Source organism: Pongo pygmaeus, chromosome 8 (genome assembly GCF_028885625.2).
Source record: "Pongo pygmaeus isolate AG05252 chromosome 8, NHGRI_mPonPyg2-v2.0_pri, whole genome shotgun sequence".
Taxonomy (NCBI): Eukaryota; Metazoa; Chordata; class Mammalia; order Primates; family Hominidae; genus Pongo; species Pongo pygmaeus.
The window spans coordinates 122,851,572-122,872,304 of NC_072381.2; the positions used below are offsets into that span (position 1 = coordinate 122,851,572).

The 20,733-nt window shown below is 48.3% G+C and overlaps 1 long non-coding RNA gene across 2 annotated transcripts in view; it reads right to left on the bottom strand.

Moving 5' to 3' along the window:
- LOC134740218 (uncharacterized) overlaps positions 1–12,294 on the bottom strand; it is a 28,832-nt gene extending 16,538 nt beyond the window's left edge. Inside the window, exons 1-2 of one of the 2 annotated variants that reach the window (XR_010127515.1) lie at positions 9,770–12,294; positions 6,619–6,825 (exon numbers count right to left, since the gene is read on the bottom strand). This is a non-coding gene — a long non-coding RNA (uncharacterized LOC134740218). Of the gene's footprint in view, positions 1–6,618; positions 6,826–9,769 lie in introns of those variants that run through there. The other variant, XR_010127514.1, reaches the window with a different exon arrangement.
- Positions 12,295–20,733: the final 8,439 nt, after the last annotated feature.

The window sequence follows — 20,733 nt, forward strand, 5'->3', positions numbered from 1 at the left end:
CCCCGATTTTCCAGGTTCCTAGCTTCGGCATATATATGTTGGTGCCTAGCAAGGGCCGAGGAGAGAAGCCTCCCATCTAAGGCAGTTGTGGCTGCAGGTATCTTAGCTCTTAGCTCTTCTGTGCCCTTCCTCTCTCATTGCCTCCCCACTGTGTTGATGGGTCTGGCTGCGTGGGCGGCGTATTTCTGAAAAGGTGGTGAACTGCCCGCCAGAAGCTTCCCCAAAAGTCTTATCGGAGCCACAGGGAGAATTTCATGTGAGCTGGGTTTGATGGGTGCTGATTTAGGTCGCTTTTCCCAAAGACTAGAGGCTGAATGTCAGGGCTGCTAATCCGTCTCCGAATAGCTCTGGGCTCAATCCACATGAAATTCAATCCAGAATTAAAATTCAGAGCTTGTTCTGGACTGGAAAGGCAGACTTAGCTCTTTCCCTCAGGGAAAAAGAAAAGCCCAAGGCTGGCTTGAGAAGGCTGTTTGGATTGGGGGTCTGCTGGGTTGATGGACTGTCTACTGAGTGTGGAGAGGATACAGAGTCCCTGTCACTGTCACCATAGGGTTTACAAATGCAATAGGGGAGAGCCTGGAGTGGGGATGGGAAGCTAAAGAACCCTCAGATAAGAACCCCAACACAGTGGAAAGGCACCCAGTTCCCACCTGTCAGCTCTCCCTACAGGCCAGGGCACCTACACTCTGTCCTTATAGCTGCCACCTTCTCCCTAGCCTCGCTCTAGGTGTCTGCCTGTTTTTCCCCCATTTGCTGTTTCCCCTTTCAGAGGCTGCCTGTGTCCGTGGCAAGAGGAATGCGAGAGCCAGAGAGAATCAGGTGGAAGGATGGTGTGCTTTCTCAGCCAGCAGGAAGCCTGCTTTCATGCCACTCAGTCATGCCTTAGGCCAGTGTGTAACCCAGACCTGGGGGACCCCAGTAGGGGACCCACTTATCAAAGGAGGTGGCACAATGGAGTTGACTGTTTGGAGGCAAATCCCAGCTTTACCCTTTAGAAGCTCTCTGACCCCAGGCAACATAGTTCACTTCTGTGTGCCTCACTTTCTCCATCTATAAAATGGGAAGGATAATGGTTCCCCTCTTTCAGGGATTAAAAGAATTCATACCATAAAGCACAGGGGCAGGCCTATCATAGGCACTTGATTCTGTTGATTATGAAATCATAATTACTTATGACTAGTTACAGAAAGGCCACCATGACCTTTCTGGGTTTTCTTTTCTGTTAAATGAGATGATGCTTGTAGGTTGCATTAATATTAGTTCATTTTCACACTGCTATAAAGAACTGCCTGAGACTGGGTAATTTATAAAGAAAAGAAGTTTAATTGACTTACAGTTCTGCATGGCTGGGGAGGCCTCAGGAAACTTATAATCATGGTGGAAGGGGAAGCAGACGTGTCTTAGATGGCACCAGGTGAGACAGTGTAAGAGAGCAGGGAAAATTGCCTTATAAAACCATCAGATCCTGTGAAAACTCACCGTCACAAAACAGCGTGGGGGAAACCACCTCCATGAGCCAATCACCTCTCTCCCTCAACACGTGGGGATTACAGGTCCCTCCCTCAACTCATGGAAATTACAATTTGAGGTGAGATTTGGGTGGGGACACAGAGCCAAACCATTTCACAGGTGTTGCCTTGTACAGGCTCTGGGCCAGGTTCTCTGAATTCTCGTTCCTTCCTTTTCTCCTTGGTCAATGTCCTCTTCTCTTATTGTTGGTTGTTTAGAGACTCAGCATTAATCATTTATGCCATAGAAGTGTCATCAGGAGTGTTGTTGGTCTAAAATGTGGCCTTGTCTTGAAAGTCCCTGCTGCTGGAGGCAGGCCCTGCTTGGTCTCAGGGTTGGCAATGGAAACTGTTGCTCAAATGTCTGCTCTACGAATGGTCACCTCCCAGGGCCTGCAGACCCGCCAGAGTTAACTTCACTACATGTCATGGTCCCTGCTACTGCAGGACTCAGGAAGATCTCACAAAGGAAAGTCCCCAAGTCCTGGATACTACCAGCAGCCTGCGGTGGGGCACCCGGTTCTCAGCTCTCCCTTGCTTCGGGGTGAGTGCCACTCTTTCCCTCCTGATTTGGAGATAATCTTTGTCTCCCTTTTCTTTGCGTACTTGGGATGATTAATTTTATATGTCAACTTGACCGAGCCATGGGCTACTCTGATATTTGGTGGACATTGTTCTGGGTGTGTCTGTGGAGGTGTTTCTACGGGACATGAACATTTGAATGGGGGGACTGAGGACAGCAGATGACCCTCCCTAATGTGGGTGGGCTTCAGCCAATCAGTCGAAGGCCTGACTAGAACAAAAAGTCTGCTGCTTCTCCAAGGAAGAGAGAATCCCTCCTGCCTCACTGCCTTCGAACGGGGGCAGCGGCATTTTCCTGCTTTCAGACTAGAACTGAAACATTGGCTTTTCCTGGGCATCCTCCAGCCTGCTGGCCTTTGGACTGGAACAACACTCTTGGCTTTCCTGGGACTTCTTAGCGTCCATTATTGTGGGGCCAGTATCTAAACCTCTCTTCTATATGTTTATTTTTATTTTTTTTTAAGACAGAGTCTCCCTCTGTCACCCAGGATGGAGTCCAGTGGTGCGATCTCAGATCACTGCAACCTCCATCTCCCAGGTTCATTCAAGCAATTCTTCTGCCCAGCCTCCCCAATAGCTGGGATTACAGGTGCCTGCCACCACACTCGGCTACTTTTTGTATTTTTAGGAGAGACAGGGTTTTACCATGTTGACCAAGCTGGTCTCGAACTCCTGACCTCAAGTGATCCACCCGCCTCGGCTTCCCAAAGTGCTGGGATTACAGGCATGAGCCACAGCACCTGGGCTCTTTTCTATATGTTTACATCCTTTTGGTGCTGCTTCTCTGGAGAACCCTGACTAATTGGGTGCCCTGGAGTAGTCACCTGGGGGCCCTCCTCTCAGGCTCACAACCTTTCCACCCTTTCTCCCACGAGGTCCTGGAGCCTCCCTGCGTAAGAGGCTCCTCTGGTGTCCCAGGGCTCCCAAAGGGGCATGGATCTGATGACCCCACGCCTGTGGCCTCTCCTCACCCTTAAATACCCAAGTGTTCTGGAAGCTCCGCTGGGCATAGATGGGAGGGAACACCGCCAATCCCTGCTCCCTCCTGGCTTCACTGACCAGGAGGGAGCCGCAGATCTGATGAATATAACCCACCAGAGAGTCCTGACCTGAGTCTTGGTTGGAAGCTCATGTGAGAGGCAACAATGTTACAATTAAGTAAATGGATGACCTCAATTCGGAGACAATGTTTGTCGAATTGAATCTTCAGTGGGTTAACGTTCCTCATATGAGTAAAAATGATATTTGGGATTAAGTTTTCACTGCACTGAATGCATTACTGGATTTCTGCCTCTCGTCATTAGAAAGGGGACATAACCTTCACTAAGGCGGTCTGCAGGGACCAGGATGGCTGGCATAAGTGCTGAGTGCTGACTGACCACAGGGGATTAGGGCCGAACACAACTCATTTCACACTGTAAATAAGCTGATTTGTTTTTGTTTTTAAATAAGCCTTATTAAAAATTGGCTGCCACTCATGGAGGATCTGCAGCAACATTGCAGGGCAGGGCTTTGACTTTCCTGGCTTGGCAGACACAGCAAAGCTGCTTTCAAACAACTGCTTCTGCCTGCTTCAAGTTTGGGAATAACCCAGAGGGCCTCCCTGCTGTCCAGGTCCCTGGGGAGGTCCTGGAGCCATGGCCCCAGGGAGTGGTGGAGTGTGGGCAGCTTTGGGGCCAGCGCTAAGCTGCAGAGGACACTGTACACAGGTCAGGCGGGCATGGCGGGGTCTCTCGGGCTGTTCTCTCTGCAGTGCATCAGCCTTTCCTTAGCTCCTCCGAGTGTATTCTGGAAATGTGCGGAAGTTCTTTGGAGCCCTTCAGATCTGTAAAGTCAAAACTATTTTCATAAGAATATAATGATGTTGCCGAGTGCGGTGGCTCACGTCTGTAATCCCAGCACTTTGGGAGGCTGAGGCGGGAGGATCACTTGAGATCAGGAGTTTGAGACCAGCCTGGCCAACATGATGAAACCCCATCTCTACTAAAAATACAAAAAATTAGCCGGGTGTGGTGGTGCATGCCTGTAATCCCAGCTACTCGGGAGGGTGAGGCAGGAGAATAGCTTGAACCCGAGAGGTGGAGGTTGCAGTGATCTGAGATTGCGCCACTGCACTCCAGCCTGGGCGACGATGAGAGTGAAACTCCGTCTCAAAAAAAAAAAAAAAAAGAAAGCATATGATGATGTTATTTGCCCTTTTCCCTTTCATTTTGTCACAAGTGTGCAGTGGAGGTTTTTGGAGCCTAAGTGACATGGGATGATGTCATCACTCTGGTGACAGATGGAAGTTGCACCTGTGTATTCTTGTTGGTTAAACATTTCTCAGTTTTTATTTAGCATATGGAAAATATCGATAGCTATAAACCACATAAATATGAGCTCTTTGGAGTTCTTAATTATGTTTTAAGAGTATAAAGAGGTATTGAGACCAATAAGTTTGAGAAACCTGTTCCAGATTTTTTCTTTCTTTCTTCAAGATAAAGTATCATATGCATTGTGATACTAATATACTCTCTCACCACTGAACATGTGCAAAATTGTGCTATCGTTATTATTAGATTCCTATCTTTTCAAAATATGTAAATGACAGTCTTTGAATGTTATGGGTCAACTCTGTTATTCCTATGAACCCTGTGATTTTCATTGTGCAATTTAAAAAATTCATTTGTGATTGTGGCAAAATACACCTATTATAAAATTTACTATCCTAACCATTTTTAAGTGTGGAGATCAGTGGCATTGTGTATCTTCACACTGTTGTGCAACCATGAACACCACCATCTCCAGAAATTTCTTCTTGCAAAACTGAAACTCTTTACCATTAAATGGTAACTCCTCCTTCTCCTCACCTCCAGCCCCTGGCAACCAGCATTCTATTTTCTGTCTGTGGATTTCGCTTACCTCGTGTAAGTAGAAATAGACAGTATTTGTCTTCCTAGATCTTTCTTGACTCCCTCCCACCTGCAAAACTACCTAGCCTCAGGGTCCCAGGGGACGATGCAATACCAGAGCTGAGAGCTCTTGTCTTGTAAAGATGTGTCACCATTCTCTTCCTCCATGTCACTTGTGTTGTGATGGCCAGTCCTGTTGGCATTGGCATGTTGGAAAGATCACAGACCTTGGACAGGCCTAGTTTTAAAACCTGGGTCCTCTGCTTTTGAAGCTATGTGGCCTTTGCATAGGACTTAAATGCTTTGAGCCTTAGTTTCTTCATCTCTACAATGAGGATACAGATCCCCTCATTGGGGTGGTTGTGAGGATTTTAAAAAAATGTGTGGAGGAGAAGGCAGGGGCCTTCCGTGCATGGTCCATGGTTGCCAGAACCCTGCAGTGAGGGAGAGGAGGCCACAGGTGGGTGAGGAGATGGCAGGAGCTCAATTTGCCAAGTGTAAAGTGGAAGGTGAGGAGTCACATCACAGACAGGCTCACGGCTACTTGGAGAGACTGGACTTTTTTCTGAGGGCAATGGGGAGCCACTGAAGATTTTAGGCAGAAAGAGGACAGCCAGATTTGCATCTCAGGAAGGTCATTCTGTCAGTGTGTGGAGGACGCATTGGTGGGGGACACAGTGGGAGATCAGTGGGGATGCTGCTGCAGTGGCCTCAGTGAAAGATGGCACAACACAGCAAAACCCCAGAGATAGCCCTCGAAATGCCTTTATTCTTTCCTCAAAGTTTCTGTTTCCTGCTTCACCTTTCCTCTCTCTTTGAATCTACAATCTCTAGAAACTTCTTTATTATCCCAAGCAACCCCGCTTTTGCTCTCAGCTGTCACCTCTTTTCAATGTCAGAGAAATGGTTAGCTGGATAGAAACTATCTCTTGCTCCTCACGTGTGGCCCCCTGAGGGTGTCTCCCCAAGCTCACACCCTCCTCTCCAAGAACTTATCAATTCCCCAAAGCAGTCAGCTATTGTGAGGAGGTCTCTGACAAGAGACGGGGAGCTGAGACATTCATTCCACATTTGCTCCTGGTTTTTCCTGTTATCAGTAATGCTCCCTGCATTTGGCAGATGGATCATCACCTCGAGAGAGGATCATTAGAGCACAATGAAGAGAACAAGAACTAAATGTTTGGCTTTGAGTATTGAAAGCCAAGATCCAAGTATGGAATAAAAGATCTGGAAAACTGTGATTGCCACAAGCCCGTTCCCCCTGCTCTTGGAGAGGAGATCAAGTATGCCTCAGCAAGGGGTAGGTGGAGGGCAGGGCATGGGAACACAAGGCTGTAGCTATCTGAGGGCTCCTCCTCCTTGGGCTGAGCCCTTACGCATTTTTTTTGAGCAGGGAGAGGTGAGGCAGGAGGATTCAATGGGACCTTGAGATAGGTTTGGGGAGCTGAGGGGAAGAACCCCAGAATGAGCCTCTGTTCAGCGTGATGTGAAGTGGAAGAAATATTTGCATAGTTAATGATAACAGGACCAGATGCCGCTCATTCTGACCCCCTTGAAGACGAATGGAACAGAGAACAATTTCGTGTACTATTTGGGATGTTTCTCTTGCAAGTAACAGAAAATACCCCTCCTGTTGACTTAAATGAGAGAGTTTATTGGCTCATGTAAATGACAAATGCAGTGATAGGGCGGTCTTGAGGTGCAGTTTGATTGAGATGTTTCATAATAGCATCAGTGCGTGGCTCCATTTCTCTCCCATTCTCCTGGTTTTGCACTTTTCCCCATGTAGGCTTTGTCTTCAGCTCATGGTAGCCAGATGCCACACATTTCCTTGCTTGTATCTTGGGGGAAACAGAGGAGAAGAAGATTGCATTTCTCTCCCTCTAATTATTGGACAAAAGTCCTGACTTTTGCTCTAATTGGACTAACCTAGGTCATAGCACTTGAGCCAATGTGAGTATGGCCCACCATGAATGAAGGGGAGAGGTTGAGGGGGGTGTGTTCCTGGAGGTGGGCAGGGGCCACATCTGGGGCGGAGACTGGAAAGCCAAAGTAGGGTCTGGACTCTATTCTAATGGCTTTGAGGAGCCAGTGGGGATGGAGCAGGGGTGTGATATAATCGAATTTACATTTTTAAAAGAACACTGTGCTAAGAGTGGAGAATGGATTAAATGAATGAAGCTTTTTGGTGTGGAAAGAAGTGAAAACTTTTTGCTACTTACAACCCCTGCTTCTTTTTAAGGAGAGTAGAGTCCATTATATGAAAGACCCTTTTGTCTTGCTCTGGCAAAATCTGGGAGTAAGGGCTGGGCAGAACTGAATTTCACTGTGCAAGAAAAGGGAATAATTTTTTTTTTTTTTGAGATGGAGTTTCATTCTGTTGCCCGGGCTGGAGTGCAGTGGTGTGGTCTTGGCTCACTACAACCTCCTCCTCTCAGGTTCCAGAAATTCTCCTGCCTCGGCTGCCCGAGTAGCTGGGACTACAGTTGCATGCCACCACACCTGGTTAATTATTATTTTTTTTTTTGTATTTTTGGTAGAGTCAGGGTTTCACCATTTTGACCAGGCTGGTCTTGAACTCCTGACCTCATGTGATCTGCCCACCTTGGCCTCCCAAAGTGCTGGGATTACAAGCATGAACCACCATGCCTGATGGGAAATAATAATTATTATTGGTAGTTGTTCTTCTGAGAGAGAGGACAGAGTTGTGGGGAGAGAAACAGATGAGGCCAGTCATGGTGGCTCACACCTGTAATCCCAGCACTTTGGGAGGCCAAGGTGGGTGGGTCACCTGAGGTCAGGAGTTCAAGACCAGCCTGGCCAACATGGTGAAACCCCGTCTCTACTAAAAGTACAAAAAAGTTAGCTGGGCGTGGGGGTGGGCATTTTAATCCCAGCTACTGAGGAGGCTGAGGCAGAATAATTGCTTGAACCTGGGAGGTGGAGATTGCAGTGAGCCGATATTACATCACTGCACTCCAGCCTGGGCAACAGAGTGAGATTCTGTATAAGGAAAAAAAAAAAAAAAAAAGATGGATCTAGTTAAGATCAGAAGTCTAGAACTTCCATTTCAGAAATGTTTGGGGAGGGGCCATAGGAGATGGAGGATGGGGGTGGATCCCTAATGAACAGACTAATGCCATCCTGAGGGAGTAAGTGAGTTCTCAATCTTCCAGGAATGGATTAGTTCCTGCAAGAGCAAGTAGTTAAAGAATCTGGCTTCCCCAGTTTCATTCTCTTTCTTATCTTGTGATCTCTTTGCACGTTTCCTTCTCTTCTTTCCACCATGAGTGGAAGCTACCTAAGGCCCTCACCAGATGCAGCAGCCCAGCTTGGACTTTCCAGCCATCAGAATTGTGAGCCAAATAAACCTCTTTTCTTAATAAATTACCCATCTTCAGCTATTCTGTGATAGCAACACTAAAAGGACTAAGAAGGGGCATTTTTAGAAACTGGTTTATTGAACTTTGAATTTTAAGTTGTATGTGTCCTAAGATGTGAGTCCTTCCAGGTACCCTAAAGTTTCCATAGTCTGTACACTATGAATAACTGTATGTGAGGAGGGTGTGTGCATGTATGTATCATAGAAAAGGGCACAGTCCCAAGTCTAGGTTAATGTGGCACAGGCCACAACAGCATGTGTGGGATTACGAAAAGAACCCAAATGGAATGATTTCAGGCCCCTGCCCACCTCCAGGAACTCATCCCCCTCAACCTCTCCCCTTTATTCATGGTAGGCCATAATCACATTGGCTCAAATCCTGCGACCTAGGTTGGTCCAATTAGAGCAAAATTTAGGACTTTTTTCCAATAATTAGAGGGAGAGAAATACAATCTCTTTCTCTTCTGCTTGGAGCTAGAGTGAGGAGCTAGAAGTGACTTTAAAACTATCAACTCCCCCACTTCTCACCCTGCAGCAGGAGCTTCCAAAACCTTGGGTGAGGCAATGGCTTAGGGAAATTCTGTAGAATGGAGATTGGAAGTGCTATTACTTAGAATTTAGGAGTAAATCATCACTGGCTGACATCTCAGTTGTAAATGCTTTAGAGTTTATAAACTGATTTTGTATGTTTTATCTAAATATAAAGTGAAATCCAAAAAAGGCCTTCCCTGAGAAATTACCACCCTCTGGTTTTGGAGTTGAAGACTTATTCTGAAGCGGTGTGAATTGCAAGATCTTTCTGAGATGCTATCTGGCAGTGTCTACTGCAATTTGAACATAGGTTTCCTCTGACGCGTAAATCTTTTAGACCACTTTTAGAGCTTTGTCCTACAAAATAAAACTCCCAGTACAGCAGGAGAGATGCACAGTAATTATTACAGGGTCATTTATAACAGTAGAAAACACACCAACAAACCAACAAAAATCCCCAAACCTGAAACAATTTGAATGTCCATGAACAGAAGACTGGTTAATAAAATCATGGCACATCCACACAATAGGATGCTATGCAGCTGTTAAAAAAGAGTCAGAGCCATATCTCCTGAGCTGGAACAATGGCCAGGATATATCGTTAAATTTTTTGAAAGCTAATTGCTTGTCGCAGTTTTGTCTGGGGGAGAAAAGCCAATAGGGGAATGTGTATTCATAAGCATTACATTAAAAAACCATGAATAAAAAAATCAATGATACACATCAAAATAGTAATCCTGAGAGTGGTGGGATTAGAAGGAAAGAGGAGAAGACCATGAACTTTAAAATCTATATATTCCTATATAAAACTTTATATAGTGTGTGATTTGGTTCTATATTTATGCAATAAAGTAGAAAAATTTCCAACTTACTCTGAGGAGGAGCTGCCATTCCAAGCAGTGGGAAGTATGTTTCAGAGCTCTGTGGATGGCTGTTATTTTTCTCGGGGTCAAATCAGGACATCCAAATACCTGATTCTTTGCTCAGCCACCCAAGAAACATCTTCTGCACAACAGCGTGTGTGTGTGTGTGGGTGTGTGGGTGGAAGGGAGGGCATACCTCCAGCCAGTCCCTATAAACCCCTCATCTCACACATCTTAATCCACAAAACCTCCAGGATAACCAAAAACAAACAAACAAACAAACAAAAAAACATGGGTGGTGGTGCAGAACCACTGTTGGGAATGGAGTTTCTAAAATGGAGGCTGAGTTTCCACACACAGAGGAAGTAGGTGGAAAATTTGACAAAACTCTGGAGATGGCTGGCAGAGACCCAGGAAAAATTAAATTATCTCCAGACTTGAGTTTTTCTGGTAGAGGCTTAAAATCTCCTCATCCCGTTGCATGGGGAGCGCAGCTGGCAAAGGAGTCTTGTCCAACATTGGCCCCTGCTGGATTCTCCACTTCCTGTCCCTCCACTTCCTGTCTCTCTGCTTCCTATCTCTCCATTTCCTGTCTTTCTGCTTCTTGCCTGACTTGCCTGTCCTTAAGTATCCTAACCCGCTGCTCAGTGCCCTGGGGCTGGCCTGGGAGTCCAGATGGCTCTTGGTCTCAGCCTCAGTAGAGTTGGCTCCTTTGTGGGAGAATTGTGCCCAGGTGGCCCCACTCTGGCTCTGCAGAACAACCTCACTTGGCGTTTTATCAACTGGATTACTTTCCTGGTTTTGTTTACTCTTTCCTTCTCTTTTTAGCACCAGAGTGAGGAGAGGCTAGGAGGAAGAGGAGACTTTGAGAAGCTGCTTCTTTGCCAGGTGAACTAGGACTTGGACTGGAAGGGAAAGTGAGTTTTCTCAACCCTGCAGTTTTAATAGGAGGCAACTGGACACTGTCTCTTCAAACGGTGCCTGCCAGGAAGGTTTCTAAATCACACTCCCTGCGGTCCCTGGACAAAGCCTCAGCAGACTTGGGCTTGGGTCATTCAGCATAAAAAAATATGAAATGAACAATGACTTTCTGCAAATAAATGGCAATGTTCCATTGGGGAAAATTTATTTTCCGTTTAAAAGCTAATGAAAACCAGTTATGGTGAAAAACCCAGCCAAAGAAAGAATTGAGGCTTGCTTTTCTTCATGAGGAGAATAATGCCAAATTCTGGCTGGTTCTTTGTGGAATCCAGATCTCAGGGAGAAAAGGGGCTGGGACACGTGGAGTCCCTCAAACCCTGGTTGGAAAATGTGTCTTGGGGTCAGACAGGAAGCTTGATGGGGTTGGCAAAGGCTGGGGGAGCCCAGGAAACATGCTCACTCTTCTGAGGGGGTGTGGGACATGCCTGAGCAGAGGAGAATTCTGGAGCATCTAAATATAGCATGAAAGGCAGGGCCCAAGAGCCCGAGACAGGAACTCAGTGGATTTAATACAACTGACACTTTCTCAGCTGTTTCTTTTTTAGTTTGCCCATGCTGAGGTGGAGGCAGGGAAATTCAAGACTGAGTCTAAAACGTTCCAGGTTTCATGTGCCTTGTCCGTGGCTTAATTTGACCATTGCCTTTTCCTATCAACACGCTACCTTCATCTGAGCGTTGGGCCTAACTGGAGTGCCCTGCCTCTAGGAACCTTGTTGGCTCACCCTACCCCTGTTCTTCTCTCCCATGACTCAGAGCCCTGACAATATGGTTTACTTCTACTGACCTGTGGTCTTTGAGATGCTCTCTCCCCTGCTTAACAACCTTCAATGGCTCCCTATTGCCTCCAGAAGTTCTATTTTTTAGGTTTCTGTTCAAAGCTCTTGCTTCTGCCTCCCTTCGCAGCTACGTCTCCCACCATTACCTTGAAAACCTCTTAGATTTTAGAATTGAGCAAATAGCTCATGCCCCCTAATTGTGTTCTTTTATACCCAGGTGTTTTGCATATACTAGTCTTGTTCCAGGAATTCCTTGCCTTGCCTGGCCTGCTGGAGGTTGAGTCATTTAAGAAGCAGCTCAGACACTGTTCTTCCCTGACCACAACCTGAGCTGCTCTGAAAAGTCAGTCTGAAGCTCCCAAGGCGACGTGTGCAGGCTCTAGTTAGAGCACTTTGGACACCTAGTGGTGATTATTCAGACAGTGGACACATTCCAGAGTCTAAGGTTCCTCGTCTGCAAAATGGAGATACTAGGACCTCCTGCATGAGAGTAGGTGAGGATTACAAATGAAACAAAGCATGCAAAGCCCCTGGAAGCCCTCAGTTGCTGAGTGGAATTATATTATTAGACGGTAAACATTTTGAGGACAGGGACAGTGTCTCATTCATTTTCGTATCCTCAACTCCTAAGGCAGAAGCTGGTTGGAGAGTTTTGCTGTGCTTGTTTGTTGAAGAGAGGGATGGCTGTCTTGTGGTGTGTTATTTGTCTCTCTCTCTCTGGGTGAATGTCTCCAACTAGGTCTGAATCCTTCCTGACGATTCTTATCCTCTTTCCCCCACAATGCACGGCTTACTGCAGGGGCTTAATGAACATTAGCCCAGCAAAGAGAGGCAGGGAAGGGGAAAGAGATGAACATCCCAGTGCTCCCTTGGAAGGCTCCTCTTCCCCTCCTCAGACACCTGGGGAGGCACCGTTTCTTCTCTCCAGGGAGCCAAGGCTGGGGACAGTGACCAGCCCTCCTAACCAGGGCTTTGCTTGGTTCTGTGGGGGAATGAGAGGGCCCCTCAGATTTTTTTTTTTTTTTCTGGGATGGAGTCTCACTCTGTCGCCCAGGCTGGAGTGCAGTGGTGTGATCTCAGCTCACTGCAACCTCTGCCTCCTGGGTTCAAGTGATCCTCTTGCTTCAGCCTCCCGAGTAGCTGGGATTACAAGTATGCACCACCATGCCCAGCTAATCTTTGTATTTTTAGCAGAAATGGGTTTTTGCCATGTTGGCCAGGCTGGTCTCGAACTCCTGACCTCAAGTGATCCACCTGCCTCGGCCTCCCAAAGGCTCATGCTGGGATTACAAGCGTGAGCCACCGCAGCCAGCCCCCCTCAGATATTTTGAGTCTCCAGCAGGATGAGACAGGGGCAGAAATGGCAGTGGCAAGGAGGCACTTCCTCAAAAGGCAACGGTGCATTTAATCTTTAGCAAGAGAGTAGCCTCCTCTGTGCCCACAAGCCACCAAGCATTGTGTGTGCATTCTCTTGTTGACTTTCACAAGTCTTGTGGGGCAGGCACTGTTATCCTGCCCATTTCACAGATGAGGAAACAGTCTCAAAGAGTTCAAGAGGCTTCCTGAGGCCAGCTTGTTTATAGAGGGGCTGGGAGCTGAGCACAGGCCAGCCTGAATCTATAAATTGGGCACATAGATGCCAGGTATAGAGCAAAAGGAAGGCATTGTTATACCACATGTGGATGTACCATGCGGATGGCAAGGGCTTTAACCTGAGCTAGCCCATTCGCCAGTCTGGTGATGAAAGCTTTAACCTGAGCTAGCCCATTCGCCAGTCTGGTGGTGAGGGCTTTAACCTGAGCTAACCCGTTTGCCTGTCTGGTGGTGAGGGTTTTAACCTGAGCTAGCCTGTTTGCCTGTCTGGTGGTGAGGGTTTTAACCTGAGCTAGCCCGTTTGCCTGTCTGGTGGTGAGGGCTTTAACCTGAGCTAGCCCGTTTGCCTGTCTGGTGGTGAGGGCTTTAACCTGAGCTAGCCCGTTTGCCATCTAGTGGCTCCAGGGATGTTCTTTCCAGCTCAGAGAAGAAAAGGGGATTTGCACCAGGTGGACCTGTTGCAGTCCAGCTGCATCCAACCACAGTGTCTTCCTTGCAGACCAGGCATGACCTCCCAGGTCCTGGTAAGCTTGTCTTTAGGAATCTGACCCCCACCACCATCCCAATCACCTCTGAGAGTGCTCGCCTGCTTCCACCTCTCCAGGCTGAACCCAAAGATACAAGCCTCACCTGCAGCCAGAAGGGACTTAGGAACCCTGAGGTTCTCTGGCTGAGCTGCAGGCCAGCAGCCTTCTGGGCTGGGGCCCCTCCTTGAGGTGGGTCTCGGCCACATGACTCCAGGCATCTCCATCCTCCCTCCTAGGCACAACGACTTAGTTCCATCATGGGGCTTTGATCTCGGGCTGATTCTTCCTCAGGGGTCACAGCTCCTGGGCTCCAGAATCTGTCTGGGGGTGTCCTGCCCAGTGCTGGGGACCAAACTGAGCCCTGGATGAGCAGGTGCTTCCACTGGACTCCTAGGCACTGTTTTCAGAGTGGCTGCCCTGAGATGTGTCCTTAACAAGAGGTGAAACTCTCCCTGTGGTGCTGGTGGCTGGGAGGGAATTTTACCTGTGGCCTCTGTTTGGAGGTTTGAGAATGGGCCATGTTTACTTTCATTAAAATTTTAAAAAAGTATATCTGGGTGTTTGAGACTAGGGGAAGGGGATATTCGGGCAAAAGGAGAAGGACAAATTATCATAGAATGGCAAGGGAAGCCCCCTGAATACCTTTGCAAACTTTAAAGTGTACAGGAAGAGGCTGGGTGTGGTGGCTGACACCTGTAATCCTAGCACTTTGGGAGGCTGAGGTGGGTGGATCACTTGAGGTCAGGAGTTCAAGACCAGCCTTGCCAACATGAAGAAACCCCATTTCTACTAAAAATACAAAAATTAGTCAGGTGTGGTGTTGCATGTCTTTAATTCCAGCTACTTGGGAGGCTGAAACACGAGAATCACTTGAACCTGGGAGGTGGAGGCTGTACCCCAGCTTGGGCGACAGAGTGAAACTCTGTCTCAAACAATGCAAAACAAACAAAAAACAAAGTGTACTAGAGGAACACAGAGCCAGTTAGCTGCTCTGAGCCAGCTGCTCTGAGCCCCACCTGGCACTCAGTGATGGAGGGGTGGCCTGAGGACCAGCTAGGCAAGGAGTCTGGCTTCTACAGCCCCCCTTTGTGTGATAGCCTGGGGTTAGCTGGGAAGGCCCCTATTAGGGCTGGGACCCCAGGGCCCATCCCAAAGCCAACCCCTCCCATTCTAGAGGAGGAATCTGAGGCCCAGAGAAGGGAGAGACATTCTGAGGTCACTCAGGCAGGTGAAGCCAAGGCTGGCTCAGACCTGGGAGTCCTGCCTGTCATCATGATACTCTCTCTAATGCCTTGAACCATGCCTGAAGGTGGTGAGTGAAGATGATGAATGATGAAGATGATTAGTAAAGAAGACTCTTGGCCGGGCCCAGTGGCTCACATCTGTAATCCCAGCACTTTGGGAGGCTGAGACAGGTGGATCACCTGAGGTCAGGAGTTTGAGACCAGCCTGGCCAACATAGTGAAACCCCGTCTGTACTAAAAATACAATGATTAGCCAGGAGTGGTGGTGGGCACCTGTAATCCTAGCTACTGGGTAGGCTGAGGCAGGAGAATGTCTTGAAGCTGGGAGGCAGAGGTTGTGGTGAGCCGAGATCATGCTATCGCACTCCAGCAGCCTGGGTGACAAGAGCAAAACTCCATCTCAAAAAAAAAAAAAAAAAAGACTTTCTTCACCAACAGGTTGGGAGTTAAAGGTCAAAGGTCAAATTATCATCAGGATGCCACCCCCATTCCAAGTCTAGTGACTCAGGTCAGGGGATGACAGATCCACACTGTAGAGAGCCATGGAACATGCCTTCTGCTGGCTTCAACTGTTTGTTGTGAAACACTTTCACAAGGGCATATTTCCCTGGGCATGGGGCTACTTTCCAGAACTTCACAGACACTTGTATCTTCTAGACAAGTGCATTTCACAGTGACAGAATTCTGGGACTTTGTCTACTCTCCCAGGTAACAGGATCATGGTCACTCTTGGGCCTCCATGTGGATCAATGTTGAAGAGAGATGCTAGACAAAGCATGCAGGCCTAAAGGCAAGGATTTCTAGAATTTCAAGAGCAGAGGGCAGGTAAGAGCCTGGGCTCCAGGGAGGGAGGGAGGGCAGGTGGGCAGTGGTGGCTAGGGAGCAGAGACCAGCCCAAACAGGATTGAAGTAGGGTCAGAAGATTCCATGTGCTGGAGACGGGGACACACGTTCCCCATCACATACATTCTGGATGAGAGGGCCCACTGGCAGAACCTCTTAGGAGGGCACTGTGGCGCTATCTAACAGAAGCTAAAGGGCACATACCTGTTGGCCCAGCAACTCCACTTAAAGGTATTTATCTGACACACTCCCACATGTGTGCAAAGAGGTATTCAGAAAGCATTCTTTATTTAGGTAAGAAATGAGATATCTCATTAGACCACCTCACTGGGGGACTGAGGCATCAGTCATACAATAAAATGCCAACATGTGATCCAGTCAAAAGAACGAGGTGGCCTCGTGTAGGTGGATCTCTAACATATATTAGGTTGAAAAGCAGAGCAAGTGAATGACAAGGTGCAGGATAATATGCATAACATGCTCACATTTGAATAAGAAAATCCTATTAATGTGTGTGCTTGTGTATGCGTGGAAACACTTCTGGAAGGACATCGAAGATGCTGGGGACAGTGGTTGCCTCTGAGAAGATAACTGGGAGGCTGGGGTGCCAGGAGGGAGGAAGATGTGCTTCTCACAGTATGTCCTTGGATTGCTTACATTACCATGTTCAGTGCACAATGTATCAGATCCTCCTTTCATGTCCCCTCCCCTGTCCCCCGACAGCTGCAAGACAGGGAGGGAGTGATGGCCTGAGCTAGTGAGACCTGAAACACAGGGCCTGACTGATGGCCCCAAGGTGAGGGTGTGGGTGAGGACACACCCAGCGCGCCAGTGTCTGTTTTGTGCTGATGAACAGATTTGTCCTTGGCACTTTTGCAAAACTGCAATGAAATTCTGGCTCAGGGCGCAATCACCCAGCTGGGGCCCCGAGGCTTTTGGAATTCACCCGTGGACAGCTTGTCAGCAAATCTTTATGGAGCAACAACTCTGTGCTAGGTGCTGAGTACACAGTGATGAGCAAAACTTGCAAAGACCATGCCCTCTTCAACTTGGATGGCCAGAGGGGATTAGGAAAACAAATAAGTCAACAAACCCACAATACCGTCAGTGTTGTGTTCAAGTAGGCTATGCAGAGGGACAGGAGGGCCTGAGGGCTGCTTCATACAGGGTGAAGATGGAGGGGTTCTGAGGAGGGATGTCCAGGCTGAGACCCAAAACGCGAAAATGAGCTGATAGGGAGAGGGGGGAGGCAGCCAGGAGTGAGTAGAATTACAGGTGGAGGGACCGTGTTGGGAGGCTCCACGGAGGACAGTCTGGAAGGACGGAAGGACAGCCAATGTGGCCAAAGAGTAGTGAGTGTGAGAGAGGGGGAGCCAGGTGAGGTTGGTGGGGAGGCGGTAGGAACGCCATGCTCCTGCTGGCCTGACTGTGGGGCATGGGGTGGCAGTCAGGCCCGTGGGTCACCCACCTTCTCAGGGGCTGGCATTTGCCTTTTCTTTTGCCTTGCCCTTTCAGCTGGATGCAACCACTCCATGACTCCAGTGGAGGATGAGACCTTGGGATCAGTTCCTGCCCTGGCCACAGGCTTTGCTCACCCTTTGTTCTAATGATCAATATTTCTGCAATAACATCTTGCAGAAATAGTTTTAGTTCACCCATGCTGAGGTGGAGGCAGGGAAAACCAGGACTGAGTTGAAAATGCTCCAGGTTTCATGTGCCTTTTCCATGTTCTAGATAATCAAGATTTCTGCAATAACATCCTGCAGAATTAGGTGGTGTGGACAAGGGGGCTTCAGGGTGCATCAGGCAACATTATGTTTGGCTGCATGGGACAGAAAACGCCAGATCATGTAGCTTAAAGAAGACAGAGTTTTATTTTTTGTAGATAAACAAAGTTTGGAGGTAAATCTAGACCCTTGAATTAGTCCTAGATCATCCATAAGAAGCTACTACATGGCCCGAGATGGCTGCTCAAATGCCAGCAGCTGCATCTACATTTCAGACAGGAGGAGGAATGTGTGGGGAAGAGAAGGGCACACTTCTGTTTAAGGTCCCTTCATGGAAATCATATATGATTTACTTCTGCCTGTATTTCATTGTCCAGAATTTATCCCCAGGCTGCCCCTAGCTGCAGGAAAAGCTGGAAAGGTAGTTTTTATTCTGGGTGGCGATGTGCCAAGCTAAAAACATCAGGGGTTCCATGTTAAAGGAAGAAGAGAGAAATGAAGAACGCCAGACACTTAGCATTTTCTGCCACATATGATCAAATAAATTTGAGAAATACTTGGTTAAACAAAATGAAATATGCTTCTTTACTGCAGAATGTCTCAGCCTTTACTGCGCTCATGGACATTGCCAATCTGTAAAAGAGGCTGTAGTAGTATGTAGCCTTTCCAAAACGTATTAAATTATAGAATTGGTGTGTGTGTGTGAAGCACTTTGCGGAACTGGTGTTCTGTGGAGGATATTCAGGTAAACGCAGTCCTTGATGAATTATAGAGTTCAAAAATAACCAAGCTGGGCAACACGCTTTCATTTTAAAGACTAAATGCCATTCCTTCAATCAACCTAGACCACCTACCCTGGAAACGACAGGCCCTGGGCTAAGTGCTGGGATATACAGCTGAATCATGATTCCTGCTCTCAATAAGTTCAAAGTCAAGAGAGACACATTCTCAGCAAAATAATGACAAGAAATGCCAGAATAGAACCTGGACTGGAAGAATGTGACACTGGCCTGCACAATCAGGTGGCTGGGGTAGAGGCTGTGGACAGCATAGAGTGGGGTGGGCAGAAAAGGGTTGGTGCAAGGCAGTGAGTCTGGAGGGGCGAGTGCAGCCAGTGGTGAAAGGCCTCAAGTGCTGTGCCAAGGATGTGTGCCTTCTCGTTGTGGCACCCGGAAGGAGACCGCAGGGTGCAGAAGGGCCATGTACCAGGGAGTGGATCGTGGTTTTCCCTCCTCCCTGGATCCCAGCCTGCTGCTTGTATCAGGGGCTTCTTCCTGTCCCGACACCAGACAGTGAGTTGGTCACCAGAACACACAGCCCTCCTCCCATTGCAAAGCTCTGTCACCTCCTTTCTCTTACATTGTCACAAGAAGCCTTAGAAGTAGAGCAGGCCGGGCAAGGTGGCTCATGCCTGTAATCGCAGCACTTTGGGAGGCCGAGGCGGGTGGATCACCTGAGGTCAGGAGTTTGAGACTAGCCTGGCCAACATGGTGAAACTTTGGCTCTACCAACAATACAAAATTAGCTGGGTGTGGTGGCAGGCGCCTGTAATTCCAGCTACTCAGGAGGTTGAGGCAGGAGAATCGCTTGAACCTGGGAGGCGGAGGTTGCAGTGAGCCAAGATCGTGCTATTGCACTCCAGCCTGGGTGACAGAGCAAGACTCTGTCTCAAAGAAAAAAAAAAAAGTAGAGCAGAGAGGGCTGCCCTTCCCCCACTTTATAGAGAGGCAGGGACAGCTCCAGCATCCTGCCACCTGCAAGTGGCAGAGGTAAAGGGGAGGGATTTCACACCTCGGTGGGGTGTGCGGAGAGAGGAGGCTGAGAGAAGTTCCTCTAAGGCGGGTCTGAGCTCCATGTGGGGCCTCTTCCTGCTAGCAAAGGCTCCCCGTGAAGGCTGCTCCACCAGGCAGGCAGGGAAGGGCCTGTATCCATTCCTGAGGGCTGCCATGATGAAGGACCACAAACTGGGTGCCTTCAAACAAGGGAAATCTGCTCTCCCATGCTTCCGGAGGTCAGAAGTCTGGAATCAAGGTGTCAGCAATGCATGTTCCCTCCGAAGGCTCTAGGAGAGGCTCCTTCTCGCCTCTTTCAGCCCTGGGGGGTTGCTGGCAATCTTGGCACTCCTTGGCTTGCAGCTGCTTCACTCCGATCTCTGCCTGCATTGTCCCATGGCGTTCTCCCTGTGTACGTGTGTCTCTGTGTCTTTGAATGGCTTTCTCCTCTTTGTGTGTCCGTGTACAGATTTCCCTTGTCTTATGAGGACACCAGTCACTGGATTAGGGCCTGACTAAATCCAGCGTTGCCTCATCTTTCCATGATTACATCTGCAAAGAGCCTGTTTCCAAACAGCACAAACAGAGGTACCCGAGGTTAGGACTTCAACAGATCTTTTAGGGGAACCCAATGCAACCTAAACAGACAGTTGCCTCTTCAGCTCACACCTGAGCCACCCTGGGGCCATGGAAAAGACCCAGAGCTGACACCAGATCCTGCAGCTCTAACCTCCAGCAAATCGACAAATCCCGCTTATCTCTAATTTATTAGCCTTTGCATGGATCTAATGCCCTTCAGTGCAGAGCCCTACAAACACACACTGTTTTCCTACTGACTCCTAGCCAGGTATGTGGTGGGGGAGCTGGGCCAGCTGGCAGAGAGCATCACCCATTGCCAGGAAGGCAGGCAGGGATGTGGCCAAATTTTCTTCCTGGGCATCTCCTCCTAGCCACAGGTGCTCCTTGGCAACCAGGCAGTGGGGCAATCTGGCTCTGCAGGCAGTCTGGTCCCACCTGGAGCCCATCTCCCGCCCTGGCCCTCTGGCCTTCTCACGCGGCTGCATCATTTTGAACAGCTTTGAAAGTGATGGCCTGGGGTGGTAGTGATAGGGGCGCTTCGATTCTATTAATTTCAACAACTGTGGCCAGTTTGCTTTCTCTGTGCATTACAAATTCCTACCCGTCCTTCAAGGCTGTATTAGCTCACTAGGGCTGTTGCAACAAAGTACTACAAACTGGGTGTTTAAATGACAGAAATGTAACATCTCACAGTTCTGGAGGCTGGAAGTCTGAAATCCAGGTGTCAGTAGGGTTCTTTTTTGTTTTTTTGAGATGGAGTCTCGCTCTGTTGCCCAGGCTGGAGTGCAATGGTGCGATCTTGGCTCACTGCAACCTCCGCCTCCCGGGTTCAAGCAATTCTCTTGCCTCAGCCTCCCGAGTAACTGGGACTACAGGTGCACGCCACTACACCTGACTGATTTTTCTATTTTTCTGTAGAGATGAGGTTTCA